The sequence below is a fragment of the Eurosta solidaginis genome, chromosome 1, assembly GCF_040869045.1.
Source record: "Eurosta solidaginis isolate ZX-2024a chromosome 1, ASM4086904v1, whole genome shotgun sequence".
Taxonomy (NCBI): Eukaryota; Metazoa; Arthropoda; class Insecta; order Diptera; family Tephritidae; genus Eurosta; species Eurosta solidaginis.
The window spans coordinates 312739921-312757332 of NC_090319.1; the positions used below are offsets into that span (position 1 = coordinate 312739921).

Here is a 17412-nt window from a genome sequence, read left to right on the forward strand (position 1 = left end):
ATTGTTGTGCAAGTTTTTACCTATTTTAACAAAAGGTAGATAAATGCGGTGTAAATTTCATATTTCTCGACATAACCAATTTCTTACATTAAAATAGAATGGCGGCAAAAAGTGATAGCACTCAAAGAAGAAGCCGTACCACAGCACAGCAGCTAAGTCAGATGGTGGACTATTTGATGGAAAATCCAAGACTAGCGAGATGTAGGTTTTTAAAGCTGCATGGAAAAGCCGAATGCGACAAAAGTTGGAGCGAAATGTTCGTCTTATGATAGAACGTACGCCAAGTACTCAAACGCCATTTGATTTATAAATAAAGCAGCTTTTCGTGTTTGAAAGTATTTAATTAAAATTCCGATTTTATTTTTTAAATAAAATTGCCAGTGATATTAATTTTGTGATTTTTAACGCAGCAAATTTACTTGCCGTTTATTTAACAACACAGCTGATCATCGATAAACAAATATCGATACAAAATAGTTATTGAATAACGAAATTATTATAGTTATCGATTTACAAATAAAGCTATGGCAAATGTGGTTAAAAAAGTTAGTGAATTCCACTACAGGAAAAGCCATCCATATAGAATAGTTTGGCGGAAAAGTTCTGGTTGAACAGGCTACTTTTGAATTCGGGCATAATTCCATGCCACTCTTTACTATGGGAACCTTCGCAGAGATTTACGAGAAATAGTGTCTTCAAATCGACTTCTGCTCTTTCTACGTCGCTATAATGGTTCACCTATATTTTTGCCGGACTTGTTTCTAGCAGATTGTGCTCGTGCCACACAAAAGTGGTTTGAATATAATAATGTATATTATGTTAAGAAAAACTTGAATCCACCCAACGTGCCTCAATTGCGGAGAATTCAGCGATATTTGTAGACCCTGATGAAGGCAAATCTTTTAAAAATAGGCTACCGACCAAAAACAGTTACAGAAGTAGGAAGACTAAAAAAAAAAAAAAAAAACAATTAATAAAAATATAAGGGAAAAAAGTAAGGCACGCGTTAGCAAAAAAGAGCCAAACCATGGATCGGAAATATATACTCAACAACCGTGAAAAACAACCACAGAGCGATTCAAACGTGTTTTATGAAATGACCTATAAATGGTCCCCTTCGCGATATGTTTACAGAAACTACCAAGAACCTGATTTGAAACAGTCCCGGAGAGTTCTCGATCATAATTCCTAAACGTCAATAATATACCTGAAAAAATGTTGAAGTAGCAACGAACCTATTCCAAATACCATGCAAAAACGGTCATGAACTAGATATGAAAAAATCTAGGAAAAGTTGCGAAATGATTGCCTGCACGAAGGAAGCGGCCTCGAATTTCTCCAAAATCATTACGATATAGTTTGGGCATGATTTTTAAACCGTGCGAAATTTATCCGAAAATTTCGCTTAAATTAAAGCAATCTCGTAATGACCCCGAGATAATACAGAAATGATCCTAATGATCTTCCCGAAATATGTAGTCCTGAACTGATTCAGAAAGCCATCTGAAATGCTGATGAAAACAACCCCCAGCGGATTAGGGTATCAGAATATACCCGCGGTAGTTATGCCCGTCATAAGAGGCAACTAAAATACCAGATTCAAGGGGTTGTGTAGCGCAACCCTTCAGGTTGCCAGCGCAATATATAGCTTCTCCAAACCCAATTGTCAAATTCACCTATCTGCGGCGAATCCTGTTTCACAACCAGACGAGGCTCTGGCGACCCCACGCTCCTCATGGGACTTGGGGGTGTGGAGGGAGGGAATGGCCTGAAAGTTTAATGTGGCCACATAAATCGTTCCCGAGATTGTCGGAATAGCACCTTAATGGTGCTGTGGTACCGGAGCGTGCCATATCTGTATCCGGCAAAGGACCATCACATCGATAACACTCCCCAAAGCCTTCGGAGAGCAACGTTATCGCTACAACAACAACAACAATAACAATAACATGATGAAAACAAAATCGAATTTCGAGGCATTTTTTTATTTATTTTTTTTATTTATTTAAGTCTATGAATTTTAATCCTTACAGGCTATAATACAAAGAAAATTTAAAAAATATTTATGCCTCAAACTAATCGGTGTACTCAGAAAGCATAGTTCAAAATATTCATAAATTCATCCCTTTGTATAGAAAAATCTAGAGCATCGGAATTGCTTATAGAGTTAAGTTCCCGAATAGCATGCGTAATGGGAGCATTACTAGCGTAATTTGTTTTAAAATAATTGCAATAAAACGGAAAGAAATTTCTGTGACATCTCTGAGGAACATTAGATCCAATCCTTTCCAGCAAATATGGGGAATCAATGTAGGCATTAAAAATATTATATGTGAATGACAAGCACAGTATAGATCTACGATTTTCCAAAGACATGAGGCTTAAAAGTAAAAGACATGCAGAGTTAAAAGGAAGCGGTTCCGAAAAACTTAACGGCCATATGTCTTTCGGAACATTTTTTGAATTCTCTCAATTCTACTAATGGCTGTGTGGTTGCTTGGTCTCCAAACGAAGACAGCATATTCAAGATTAGATCTAACTTATGACGTATAGAGCAGCTTAAAGGTATAGGGGTCCGAGAATTTTGAAGCATTGCGCCTTACAAATCCGAGCATAGAATTAGCTGTCGATGTTTCGTAGTTAATGTGATTAATGAAAGAAAACCTTTTGTCGAAGACGACAAACAGTTCTTTAATCTCATCAACACATTGAAGTTCATTGTTAGATATACTATATTTGTACTTGAAAGTTTTAACTTCGTTAATGTTTGAGTTCATTATTTTAGCTCGATGTTACAAGATTCTTTGTTCATTGCTCTGGATATGGCCATAAAATGGGTTTTATTAGCATTAAGTTTAAGCTTGTTTTTACAAATCCACCCGTATAGGGAGATAAAGTCTTCCTGCATTTTGCTCCTAGCTAACATGATATCCATTTCACTTACTTCGAGCAATGCGTCATCCGCAAACAGTCTTATTTTACTATGTTTTAGCGCCGAAGATATATCATTTATATATATTGTGACGAATATTAGCAATACTAAAGTATACTATCGTCTCTGAGCAGTAACTTGTATGCACATAACCAATTTAGTCATTATGTCTTCACATACATAAGTCCATACAAGCAGCGGAGAGCAACGCACAAACACATGCATATATCTGAGATACTCCCAAAAGTCGGCAATTATTTGTGCAAGTATCACTCACATATACACGCGAATATGAGAAGCTATACACGTGCATCTGTAGTTATAATTTTATAGCTGTGAACTAAGTAAATTCTGGAAACGCCTAGAAGTATGGAACGAGGAAATCGGAGAGTATAAAAAGTGCAATTTGAGCAATCATAGTCAGTTTGATTTAAGCACGCTATCTGTCGAGAAGTAGTAGTGTTATTGTGAAGTACTTGAATAAAGGCCATTTTGTATTATTGAGTAGTGGAGTTATTTGATTTTGAATAAATAACTTGAAAGCATTTAAGCGTATTTAAAGAGAGACGGGAATTCTGGCACCATATGTGAAGCTTATTTACATTATCCTGCTGCTTTATGGCAACTTCTGGCGACTTAGTAGCTGAAAATATTTTTAAGTCATCGGCATATAGTAAACATTTTGCAAACGGAAAACAAATACTGATATCATTAATAAATAATATAAATAAAAGTGGACCCAGTATACCTAACTGGGGACGCTAGAAGTCGCAACAAACGGACAATTTCCAACAATGGCAACAACGCAGGGTCTATTGCTTAAATAAGAACGAATTCACAAAAGAAACGTTGAATGAAAACCGAGACAGCTTAATTTTTTAATCAGAATTGTGTGACGAACTCTATCAAAAGCTTTGGAGAAGTCAGTGTAAATGCAATCAACCCGGAGTTCAGCCGAGAAAGACTCTACACAGTATTTGCAAAAAACAACAAGATTTGAAACCGTAGACCTATCTAAACTCAACTTGGCGTTCACAGTATGCTAAAAATTTTATAGATCGTGGACAGCTTGGATATTGGTCTATAGTTAAGCTCATCGTTCTTGTTTCGAATTTTGAATACGGGCGTATTCGAGTTGAGCTCCAATCATCAATGAACGTCCCAAAATATTGTGATTTATTAAAAATTAAAGTCGAAAAATAGACCAAGGCTGGACAATTTTTTAACAAGAATGAAGAAAGCCCATCAACCTCAATTTGGGAGGAGGATTTAAAAGAATAGGAGGATTTAAGAATAGCTTTGCTTACATCCGCACAGGAGCGACAAAACGCACCGAAGTTCAGGATAGTAACGGCATTCATTGAAAAATCAAACGCTTTATTATCATCCGGGGAAAATTTTCACCTAAAAAACTTAGCAAATAAGTTGGCTGCCTCACTTAGAGATCACGTAGACTCATCATCAATGAAAACTCTGGAGGGTAAACTGCAACCACCGATTGTACAGAAGAAGTCCCGAAATAATTTTAAATTGATCACAGCATGGTTTCAAAATAGACCAAAATGATTCAGAAAACAATTACAAAATATTCCTCAACAAAGTCGCGAGACTATGCGAAACAATTCCGATGATGATTACAATATAGTAAAGATGCAGAGAAATTGGCTGTATTTAAAGTTGTAGGACCCCAGCGCTTCTTTAAAAAATGCGTGAGTAGCAAGTACTCCAAAACTACGATGTATAAAACATGCGGACGTAGCAAACTAGTGTTTTAAGTTACCTACTTAGAGCTCACAAGTTGAACCACAAGAGAAGTAACTTTATAAGAAACATACAAATTCGAGCTTTTTCTAGCTCTTCTAACTTCGTCGCCTTCCTATCGGATACAACCGATACCTACAGGATATTCATTTATTATCGATAGATTATTATAGGTTATTATTATTTTTTAATAATTCGTTTTGTACAAGAACAAAAAGTGGATTGTGTGGAGTATACAGGAATGTTGGAGATTTCGAGTTCAAAACTCAGCTCCCGGAAAGCTAGCTGATGAAGGAATAAAATTCAGAATCATGTCATAGTAACCATCGTAAGTATCCTCTAATATAAAAAAAAATCGTATAAAGCAATATGAGCCTGGCTCGCTAATTGAATACATATAAGAAATAATTTTTCTATGACAATCATCACATATGTAAAATCTCAATAGTAAACCTATAATTTTTCGATAACATTTCGATAACTCCTCAATAAAAAAATTAAGAACTCTCAACAAAAAACCCACAACTTTTCTGTAACAACTCAACAACTTTTTTAAAACTATTCAGTAATTTTTTGATAGCAAAACGACAAAATTCTGATAATATATTGATTATTTTACGTTAAAAAATTGACGAACTTTCCACAAAAAATAGATGACTTTTCTAAATCAAACCAGTAAAAATCAACAACTTTTCGATAGCAACTCGAAAACTTTTTGAAAATATATCGCGACATTCGCTTGTTCCCTCTGCTAACTAGCGCCAATTGGTCTTACCAAAGGCATTTCAATAATTTTCTACGTGGTCCTTCCAGGCGGAGTGGGGGTGCCCTGTTCCTATATTTTCTCCCAATGGTGGTGATTCGGCGCATTGTCAAATTCTGGTCGATGGTAGATTTACTAGGTTTAAAACCGCACTCAATGTGAGCTTCAATCTTTGGCACAATACATTTGACAGAATCTTAAATGCGATACGAAGGGTGGCTGATTGCGCGATAGTTGGCGCAGTTTAAAGGATGCCTTTTTGTGTACTGAACATTTAAATTCCAATCGGCAGGCATGCACTACACCGACCATATTTTGCAAACAAGCTGATGCATTCTTCTTACTAACTTCTCGCCGCCATATTTGAATATTCCAAATACTTATGTTCTTTGGGGTCTATTGGCGTAAATTTCATGAAATTATTAAATTATTTCTTTTGGGACATTAGCCATTCATATTCCTTAGGCTCATTGGTGCATATGAACATTGTGCTACATACCCTCGCCTTGGCGTGGATCTCAGTGAGATACTCGTTTGAAGGTGTGAACTATAGTACCTAGTGAAAAAGTGGTTTTCCTCCATACCTACGGCGTTTTTTGCTGAAGATGATTACGTCTTCATTTACAACTATCACTAGAAAGAAAAAGTAGTTCTACTTTTTGGGGCAGTTAAAAATTACCAAATAATAACTACAAAACAATGCATTGAATATAAAATAATGACAAAAACGCAAAATATAAATAGAAAAACCTCAAGAAAAAAAAGAGTGCAAAAGGAGGTAAACAAGGTGAAATGTGTACAAAGAACAAAAATTATGCATCCGTAAGTGGCACAGTTTTAAATAAAGTAAAAACACAATCAAACATATCTACACACGCACACTGAATTGCACAAATGAATTTATAGGTGAATGACAGCGTGACTACAAAAAAACTCATTGGGAAATTATATGTAATAGAGTAAGCAGTTAACTGTTATACCACTCAAGCAAAATAGAGTGTGCGACTCAGTCTCTCAAAGAGTAAATGAGAACTATGGAAAGTTTTCATATGTGCAATGGATGCTGTTAGTACACCATGGCGTATGAGTAACTTCGAATTGAATAAAAAGCCGATGAGTGAATATTGGTTTAACGATAGGAATATACGAGAGTAGAATACGAACGAACATAATTTCGAAAATTTACTGAACGAAACTGACCTAACACAAATAATTGCTCAGAGATTAAAAGCAAGTTTGGCGAATATAAAAGAAATCGTTTGAGTTTCTGATAAAAATGGAAATTTTCGATGCTTTGTTAGTTAGAATGACAAGCGACCATACACTCTCGCGATATGTCAAAATATTCAAATTTTCGCTACGAAATGCAACTATGCTTTCATAACGTCAACGAAAATCTTATTTAGAGAGTCGTTTGGAGTATCGCGAAATATTTTATGTTTTTGTGTCATTCAAATACATGCTGCACTCGATTTTGCAAACCGCTCGGCTATGCAATGTCAGTCGATATATTTCGTTTGACTTGTTCGAGCGTCGGCGGTTAATTTTTGCGGCATAGCATTTTCGATGCATACATGACGACGTGTGCTGTGCATTGAATATTGCATAAAAGCGTAAGCGTGATTATTACGAGTATGTGTAATTGTGAATTATTTGTTTTTTCTGTACAGTTAATAAAATTTGTGATGTTCAGCTTATAAAATAGGTTTGCTTATCGTGTAAGCACTGAAATATATTATGCTCACTATCACTTTAACATAAGCTGGAATAAGTTTTGTTCATTAAAAAAATAATAATAATAAAGAAGAAGTGTAAGCTAAATTAGATAAGAAGACTTTTCTTTTTATCAACACATTTATATGTGATTTCAGTGAGGTGCAGTTCTTGTATACAATTTTTCTCTTGGTAAGTTTGAAACCCTACACAAAAAATTATAAAATAAAAAAATGTTTACTGTACATTAGAAGGTGCTCAATGAAAGTTGAAAGGGTGGTCTCTACAAGATTTTTTTATTCTTTTTTTTGTGTATAGTCGAATTTTATTTTTTTGTTAAAGCTTGGCAGTAAGACATCCAATTTTTTAAAATAATATAGCGGTTGCAGTGGTTTGATAATAGCGTGCGTGCCTACTACACCGAAGGTTTTGAGTTCAAGCCCAGGGAAGAGCAACATCGACATCTTTGAAAAAAAGTTTATCAACTAAAAACAAGTTGAGACGGGATTGTTTTCGGTTGTGCCCAATATTTCATACCTTCTATGAATGGAGCTGAGCAATAATCTTATGCCACTCGTAGTATCCGAATATTCCTTATCAGAAGATTCGGTTTGTATGGGGTACATACTAGAGGTTTACGCCGGTCACATCATCGGCGGCGGCGGCGGCGTAGGCTCTATTATATACCGGCGGTGGCGGCGGGGGCGGCGCGCCGGTGCACGCCGGTGTTCTTACTTTAAAAAGCTTGATTTTTCTATTTACAAAAATAATATTTAGGAAAAGTTTTGTTTGTATGTATTTAAGGAAATCAACGTTTTGGCCATTTCGCGGCTTTCCGGGGGTTTTGCCTGAAACTCTTGCAGATCATTCAAAAATTTAAAGGAGCAGCTCCTTGCGGAGGGATTGTACTCTTCACTTACTCCAGAGAGGCTTCGAACCTAACTCCGGTCTTTGGAATTGGTACTGCTGAAAAGAAATAGAGATACATAAAATGGTCACACTTTAGTTTGTATATCTCGTGCAAAGCGTAGTTTCACCTGGGGTTAACTCTTAATAATCGTCGCGAACACAATTTCTCTAAATCATTTGTGGCTCCTTAACGGTCACGCACAAAGGCGACTTACGGTTGCTATTAATGGTCTATTAATACTCATGACACTCGTGGTACAGGGCGCCTCCAATTTTTCGGGCTCTTTTTAAGAGCTACAATTCCCGATGTGCGAACAGTAGCAATCGAGACCACCAGTCGGTATCATGCCTCCTGATCCTCACACCATATGCCAGCACAGAAGCTATAGGACTGCGACTTCGAACTCATATCTTCGTTGATGTCACTTTCCTAGAAGTTCTAGGTGTAGCTCCGAAGAATTTCGAACGGATGTTTTTACGCGCTATGCTACCGAGCTACACCTGAGAAACGTGAGGGAGGATAATTCGGCCCAGGATGCCGCCCTCGAAATCATATGCAATCTAAGCGGTATTGCGTAACTCACGGTTGAAAATCGTATAATCCTCGACGCATCTACATAATTAAAATTTTACAAGGACTCTGGATAAAATTTTGAAAATGTAGACCAAAGTTTGCAGACGTTTGTGTTCACAACATAGATTTCAATAGCCTTCGTTAAATCAAAATGATATTTTAGAATGAAAGTCGACCGATTTTAAGTTGAAAGATGTTAGCTGCTGTTTTCCGGCCTGATGATGTAAGAGCTCGTTATGGATGACCGCGTAGCTTCAGTTTTCAGACCAGTTCGACTGTCCACTACGTTAGGGTAGTAGCACACACCGTCATTAGATCGACTGTCTTGGGAAAGCTTTTGCTTCACCACTATGAGTGTTCTTGCAAAGGACAAAGCCTGACCTGGTAAATATATGTGCCTACGTATTCACATTTGTGAAAGGAGCCGTAACGTGTAGGTTATATTTAAACTTGGTTTGATAGGCTATAAACAATGCGATTCACTCCAATGGACTAGTTTTGGATAGGCCGCCAACTTTAGGAAATATCAAACCGGGAGACTTTTATGTTGAGGGATGAAGTGTGAAAATCAAAATTAACATTTCAGATGCTATTGTGTAGTTTCGTAAATAAACAACAGATGTTTGAATGTAAGCTCAAAGGATTTTTCAAACCCATCTCATACGTACATATATCCTCAACTGAAAAATGAGGTAAGGATCATTTCAAAGGAGTGTTTATGCCCCTAGAACCTACTAAAGGAATTTGCATCACTGATTTCGCTTATTCTTTCAGCCAATCGCAATATAAATTTTTTTTTTTTTTAAATCGGCACCCTTTTTGGGTAATTTGCTTTTATTTTGACAACTTAAAGACAATTTGAAATCATGTTCGCCTTGGGTCATTTTATTTAAATTCATTGTTAATTATTAATTTTCAGAAAAAAAAAATATGCAAAGTGAGCATATACATACATAAATGTATTATATAACTTTTTTTTAGTGGTTTGTTTTAATAACTTGGTGAATTGGGTGGGTGATGCAAAGTATGTGTTAAGCTAACATCGAAAACGCCTCTTTTTTTAAATAACTTTTTGAAGAGTTGGAAAGAGTTTAATTTCGCAATTAGTTTCTTATAACTGGTAGTGATGCGCATCCGTTGATACCACTTTCGACCATATCCGACAAATTTTCTACATGAAAAATAAATGCCCTAAACAGTCTTAAACGAGTAGAAAATATAATAACGCGCCGGACGCCGCCGCCGTCGCCGCACCCATATTTTTGACAATCGACGGCGGCGTGCGAAAAATGACAAAAATCGGCGGCGGCGGCGGCGTTTATTGGCGGCGTATATCTCTAGTATATACTATATATATATATATACTAGCAGACCCGGCAGACGTTGTTCTGCTCTAAATTTGGCCTATCTGCATACATTTTCATAAGCTTTTTCCGTCTACCTCTGCCATACCCCTCTACACTTTTTTCTAATCCTTTTATTCACCCCTCCCTCCGTCTTTTTCGCTTCATCGGAAAAAAGCATCGTAAATAGTAATATAGGCAAATTTATATAGAAATTTCAAGCAAATCGAATAGGAAGTATGGAAATAGGTATGTGGGTATTATTAATTCTTGTCCTTATTTCGGCTTCGCATGCATATTTATCAGTTTTTCCAGGTTGATGCGACTAAATCGAATATCACAATGAACTTTAGAGCTCTTAGCAACAGCTTTCATTTGATATCCATAATACACACACATTTTAGGGGTATCCGGGTCCATGTTTAGGCCTATGTCTCAAGGCCCTAGTCACTCAGCGGTGTAAAACTTACTCTGTATTATAGCACACATAAACAGCTTCAATTTGATACCCATAATGTAAAAACATATTCTAGGTGTATACGGGTCCACGTTTTGGGCTATATCTCGAGACCCTAGCCTTCAGTTGTATGAAAATTTTCCTGCACTATAGCACTCATCAACTGCTTTCATTTGATATCCATATTGTATAAACACATTCTAGGGGTACCCGGGTCCACGTTTTGGCCTATATCTCGAGACCCTAGCCTCCAGTTGTATGAAAATTTTCCTGTACTATAGCACTCATCAACTGCTTTCATTTGATATCCATATTGTATAAACACATTCTGGTGGTAGCCGGGTCCACGTTTTGATCTCAAGACCCTAGACATGTAGCGAAAAAAAAGGTAGACGTTGGCCCATTCTCAGACCTACCCAATATGCTCACAAAATTTCATGAGAATCGGTTCAGCCGTTTCGGAGGAGTTCAGCCTCTAAAACCGTGACAGAAGAATTTTATATATTAAATACCCCATCTCTAAAGGTTTTTCAGACAACAATATGTGCCATTTACGTAAGATTAAGGGGAAATTTGAAGTTTCTGATTTTTAAAGTAGGGCAGAAGTCACGAAAAATTTCTTGTCTGAAAAATCGGTTGTATAGGACATATGCTTTTAAAGCAGTTAGTGAAATTTAAAGCTTCTATCTTAGAAATTGATTAATGTACCTTTTTTTGAAAAATTATATATGGGCGATATATGCTATAGTACTCCGATCCGGTAGGCACTGATAAATGTCTAATCGAACACCAAACTATACTCGTTTATCATAAAATTTATGGACTGGCTTGAATGCAAACAGGCAGACTCAGATCGTCATTCTGATCATTTAGGTATACTTATTAGTGGAACTATTTCTTCGCCTTCATGGACATAGAATTTTGAGATTCGTGACAAACTTGACCATTTCATTTTAATTAAAGTTATAAAAAAATTACTTAGGCACGGTCGCTCATAAACAGTGGTTTTGCAAACATACCGAGATGTCTTTCTGAATTTCCTTAAAGCATGTAGCTCTCATTCAGCCAATTTCTAAGAGGATGTATATCGCACTTAGTTTTTTCCCCATATATCAATATTTTGCTTTTGGAAGGATTTATATTTCCAGCAAATACCATTTTACGCCCTGAAGTCGTTCTCACATTAGGTTGGGTCAGTCCTCATATGACATAAAAAAAGGTAGCCACTAAATTTTCAGCTTATGTTGAGAGAATCTCGAAAAAATATTTTTTTCATAACTGCAAATACAGTCGAAATTGTTTTTGTATCGTAACTTGGTTATATGACGAATGAATTCAAAAATTGGAATGTTGTTATTTTTTATCTTGAGGAGCTTTCAATTTCCCTTTTCAACGCTGCAGTTTTGTTAACTTTGGTGATAAAAAAAGCACTAAAAGAACCTTTTTGATGTACAAAAAAAAACCAATAAAGCGCATTATAGAAATACTAAATGTAAAATTAATGACACATTTTTCTTATATCAATAACAAAAAAAAAAAACATATGAGCCTGTCTAGCTAACTAAATACATATGAATGGTATTGATGTAATGGTGAATAGCGAACACATTACTGACAATGTACTGCTGGAGAATCTGATGTCATTTTTCAAGTTATTTTGAACGAACCTAAAAATATTCTACACAATTTGTATTAGAAATATAGTCTATATATGTACCTAATTTTGTATGAAAGCAAAAGCAGCGAAAAGGTCATACTTAACACAATTCACAAAGCGTGCAGCGGGGCATTTATATGGCTGAGTGGAAAGGGACATCTGCCATGAAAGCAGTATGAATGAAGGAGGTTTCGAGATTACAAATTAGCTCCCGAAAAGCAAACTGATGAAGAAGTGAGTTCAGGAACTTTTCTAAGTAAGCTCTGCCGTGTGAAAATTTTATAACTTTTTCTCTAATATTAACGATCGAGCACATTTGTAGCTCGTTTCTGCGCTCGCCAAGGTAATACTGCCGCTATAAGAAGCAATACAACTGCCAGATTTTGAAGCAGAAATTGCCATAGGTCCTAGAATACTTCTAGTGTTACGGAGTTTTTTATAACATGGGTCCTGGTGTATGTATGGTATGTGGTGTAAATTGTTCCCGACATGGTCGGGCATTTGCTTGAATGGTGCTTGTTGCTGTTACGTGCCATATCTATATCTGGCGAAGGATCATCAATACGATAACACTCCCCAAAACCTTCGAGGAGTGCCTTTATCGCTACAATAACAGCAACGTGCAATATTATCCTGAACATTACTTAGACAATATTTTTCTCTTGGGGAATATTTCAGTCTTCTAGGCATCGGTATTCGAAACTTTAAAGGACATGTTCAAGCATATTCTGGATCAGTGGTATAACTTTTATTGTTTCGGGAGCGTGGGACTCCCAAGGGATCAGTCATTTATCTACCTAATCAGGGTGGACTTAGAACAGGGATGTAAAGGAAGTGCCTTAGTAACTTCTTAATTCTTTTGAGAGAAATCAAAAGGAGGCGGGAGTTGCACGGGGCTGAAAAATGTTTAAGATCATGTGAAAACTCTACGTGATTAGACTCTCAAACTTGTTTGCTTCTCTAAAGGTATGCGACTTAAGGCTCATGATAGCCGTACTCTCTTAACATTACCTTCTGGCGTCACATGATTATAAGTTAGGTCTTGTCCATGAAAGTAAATGTAGGAACTACGTTTCCCAGGCTAAGTGTTTGTGTCCTACCCTCGCGAGGTCAAACTCTGGCTAACAGAAGCAGCAAATTTGAAAGATTTCGAAGCAGCAATAAGCTTGGTACTAGAAAATTGATTTGGGAATGGGACAGAGTTGTATAATAACATAACTCTTGTTACCTACATAATTGAGGTTTTTCCGTTTCGTCGTTAAATCAATTCTGGTAGTATTCTGGATACATTTAGCCATTGTGAGATCTTTACTGATTAAGCGTGACCTTTAAGGCTCAAATCTTTTAGTTCATTATAGTGGACTCACTTAAGTCAAATTAATTCAAGTTTTGTGTGCAAAATTTATTGTCTCAGCTGGCTTAGTCTAAAACTTTTTGTTAAAAAATAATTTCATTGTTAATTTGAGAAAAGGCGACATCTTACGATTGTCTAGTCCCTGCTAGCTTTAAAAAAAATTATATATCTCATCTTCTCAAAATCAAGTAATATAACTTTCATACTATATACAGAAACAATATCGCTGACCTGTAATTCTATTTGATAGAACTTGCGACGTACTAAGTAATATTTCCAATATTCGTACGATATCCGTATATTGCGCTAGCGATAACACCACATGCATACATATAAAATGTTAATCCTTTCTCACAAAAAATGTTTTTACTATGCAATAACGAAATTTAATAACTCAAACCAACAACCCAACCCAAATACGCTTAATACTTGTAAAATTCCGCTTAGTCGCGATTGCCCCAATTTACGACAGAATTTTAGGTCGTATTAAGTGTCAAAAAAAAGCGTTAGTTGTTTTGTGTTATTCACATTTCATTCACATGCTTCTTTGTTTGCTTTCGTTTGTTTTTGTTAATGCAGATTATCCTTTCGGAAAAACCGTACCAAGTTCACTTAATTCCAGTTCGTTGACAATGTCGCACGCTGCTCATTAGCGTAAGGTTACATGCATATGTAGACAAAGACGCATGCACATGTGTAGATATGTATGTATGTATAAACGTTTGTACGTTGTCATATTTCAAATTGTGTGGATGCACATAAATATAAATAAACTTTGTTAGGCTGTTCGGTTTTCATGTAATGAAAATGAGAATGTATGTTTGTATGTGAAATTGTTGCAACTGTAGCAAATCACTCATACGCCGTGTAGCACCGTATATATTTTGATCAACTCAAGTACATACATAGATACTGCTGTAAAGCAGCGCACAATAATATACTTAGCAGTGGTAGTGGCAATTTTTATACTCAGCGTGCTTTTCACACTGAGTATATTAACTTTGATTGAATAACGGTTGGTTGTACAGGTACAAAGGAATCAAGATAGATATAGACTTCCATATATAAAAATCATCAGTATCGAAAAAAAATTGATTTAGCCATGTCCGTCCGTCCGTCAGTTCGTCCGTTAACACGTTAACTTGAGTAAATATTGAGATATCTTTACGAGCTTATCTGGACCCAGAATAGATTGGTATTGAAAATGAGCGAAATCGGATGATAACCACGCCCACTTTGTTTATATATGTATACCATTTTGGAAAACACAAAAAACCTGATTATTTAGTAAATAATACACAAAGAATGTTGAAATTTGACGTGTGGACTGATATTTGGACTCTTGATAAACATTTTTAAAATGGGCGTGGCACGACCCACTTGTGGTAAAATCAATTCTACAAATATTAATAATCATAAATCAAAAATCGTTCAACCTATCGTACAAAATTCGGCAGAGAGGTTGCCTTTACTATAAGGAATGCTTTGAAGAAAAATTTGCGAAATCGGTTAAGGACCACGCCCACTTTTATATAAAATATTTTTAAAAGGGTCGTGGACTAATAAAATTAGCCTTATCTTTGCAAAAAAGAGCTTTATATCAATGATATTTCACTTCCCAAGTGGATTTATAACAATAAATTAGAAAAACTTCAAATTTAAAAAATGGGCGTGGCACCGCCCCTTTTATGACTAAGCAATTTTCTATATTTCCGAAGCCATAACTCGAAGAACAATTAACGGATCGTAACAAAATTGGGTAAACAAACTTTTCCTATAGCACGAAATATTTCTAATTTAAATAAATAATAAAATAATTCTAATTGACGAGATCGGTTAAAGACCACGCCCACTTTTATATAACAGATTTTTGAAAGGGTAGTAGATGAAAATAATGAGCGATAATTTAGCGAAACAGAGCTTTGTATCAATAGAGTTTTACTTTCTAAATTGAAATATAACATTAAATTGAAGAACAATACAATTTTTGAAAATAGGTGTGGCACCGCACCTTTTATGACTAAGCAATTTTCTATGCTTCGGGAGCCATAACTCGAAGAACAGTTAACGGATCGTAATAAAATGGCGTACACAAATTTTCCCTATAGTAGAAAATATTTCTTGTAAAAATGGACGGGATCGGTTAAATACCACGGCAACTTAGATATAAGACAAATTTAAAATAATAAGCTATAACTTAGCAAAAAACCGGCGGTGCCACGTGTTATGTAGAAAGGTAATTTATTTGAAATGAAATGTTCAATTGAAACTAACGCTGAGTATATAATCTTCGGTTACACCCAAACTTAGACACCTTTACTTATTTGTATTGAATTTAGTCAATTAACCATAGATCGAGCTTTAAAAAAAATCATAATTCTGGCTATGTATCATATATGATACACACTGAAATTTATAGAGAAAAAGTATATATAAAAAATATTTTCGTTATGTTTATCATTAAATCATGATTTTTACATAAGTTGCAGAATCATTTGCAACATAAAGTGTGTGATGCATTGTGCTCATAATAATGGTACATTTATTTGTATGACTAATGTACGCAACGAGACTGATATCAGGCGTAAATGCAAAGGTTGATTAATAACGCTCGACATTTTTACAGAGCAAAAGTTTTGGAGGAATAGACGTTTTATTTCTACGCATGGTTCCAACCATCGTCATGTCCTTTTGTAGCAATTTTTGTCCAAGGGAGTGTGACGAAGAAAAGTTGTCGATGGTTACGTTATACCCTTTTAGTCCTTGAACCAAGTCAAGCACTACTCGTGCTCCTAGATTTTTTTAGACAATAACTGTCACAAATATGGCTATATTTTCCATACGTATTACGTTCGGGAATCTGCAAGTAGCTGACATTTCAAACCATATCTCTCCGGTTTCGATGACGCGTATGGACGAAATTTACATTGACCATCTACAGTCACATTTTCGTTTAGATTGTAGAATGTGAAAAGCCTCTTAGACCACTTTTCCAAAAGGTTTCGAATTGATGAAAATTTGTCGTCGCTTCTTCGAACATCGAAACGTAAAAGTTTGAGATTATAAAAATGTTTTTTTTTTTTTGGACATGATTGATCGAAATACTGGGCGGCCTATATTTTCGTCAAATATCTCATGTAAAGTTTCGTTTTTGGATCTAAAATGATAGAGTAGATACACGTGATATTTACTTTAGACATTTTTTCACTACCATATTCACTTGTACACACCGGCCAATAATAATTTAGCTAAGTATGCATGAAATAGTTTCTCATCAATTTCGATATGATTGGTGCCATGAAAATGCTTTCCATAGTAGCTAGAACTGTCAACTATAATTTTCGATAACATTGAAGGAAAAAGTAATAACAATGAATCACGGATGTTGTTCACTCTGATTGATGTATATCTGGTTACACCTAAAAACCAACAGACTTCATTTCATATGATCAAAATAAAAAGTAACTACCAACCAGGATGTAAACTAATGACGTATACACCACCCAATCTACGAGTGACGTAGGGCTCACTGCGCCAATGAATTCCATCTTTTGAATTATATAATGGATCACCATCACAGTTATGGTCAAATTTATAGCCGAAACCGATAAAGCGCTTTCAGAAGAACGGCTTTCTATTTCTGCACCAGAGCCAGAAACATCATCATCTTCTTCAATTTCATCTAGCACTTCACTTACTAGTTCTTCAAGAGTAAAACAATTTGCACGCGACATTATTTTTTATTGATATTCCCTAAATATTTTGCAAAAACTGCGAGAATACCACAATATCTGAAGCACAACGAAATTTTCACAAAACGCGTCCTGAAGGATAAGCAACGTAGCAAAAACACATATGAAATACCGCATGTATCAAAAATTATACATAGCTTGAATTATGAAGTTTTTGATTTTCTCATGGCCTACTTGTTAAATTTTTTTAAACAAGT

General features: G+C 35.7%; 1 protein-coding gene across 1 annotated transcript in view; it reads left to right on the forward strand.

The window, feature by feature from the left end:
* Nucleotides 1–6967: 6967 nt before the first annotated feature.
* beat-IIb (beaten path IIb) overlaps nucleotides 6968–17412 on the forward strand; it is a 456801-nt gene continuing 446356 nt past the window's right edge. Inside the window, exon 1 of the mRNA XM_067772209.1 lies at nucleotides 6968–7088. The gene's annotated coding sequence lies outside the window, so the exon portion shown is untranslated. The remainder of the gene's footprint in view (nucleotides 7089–17412) is intronic.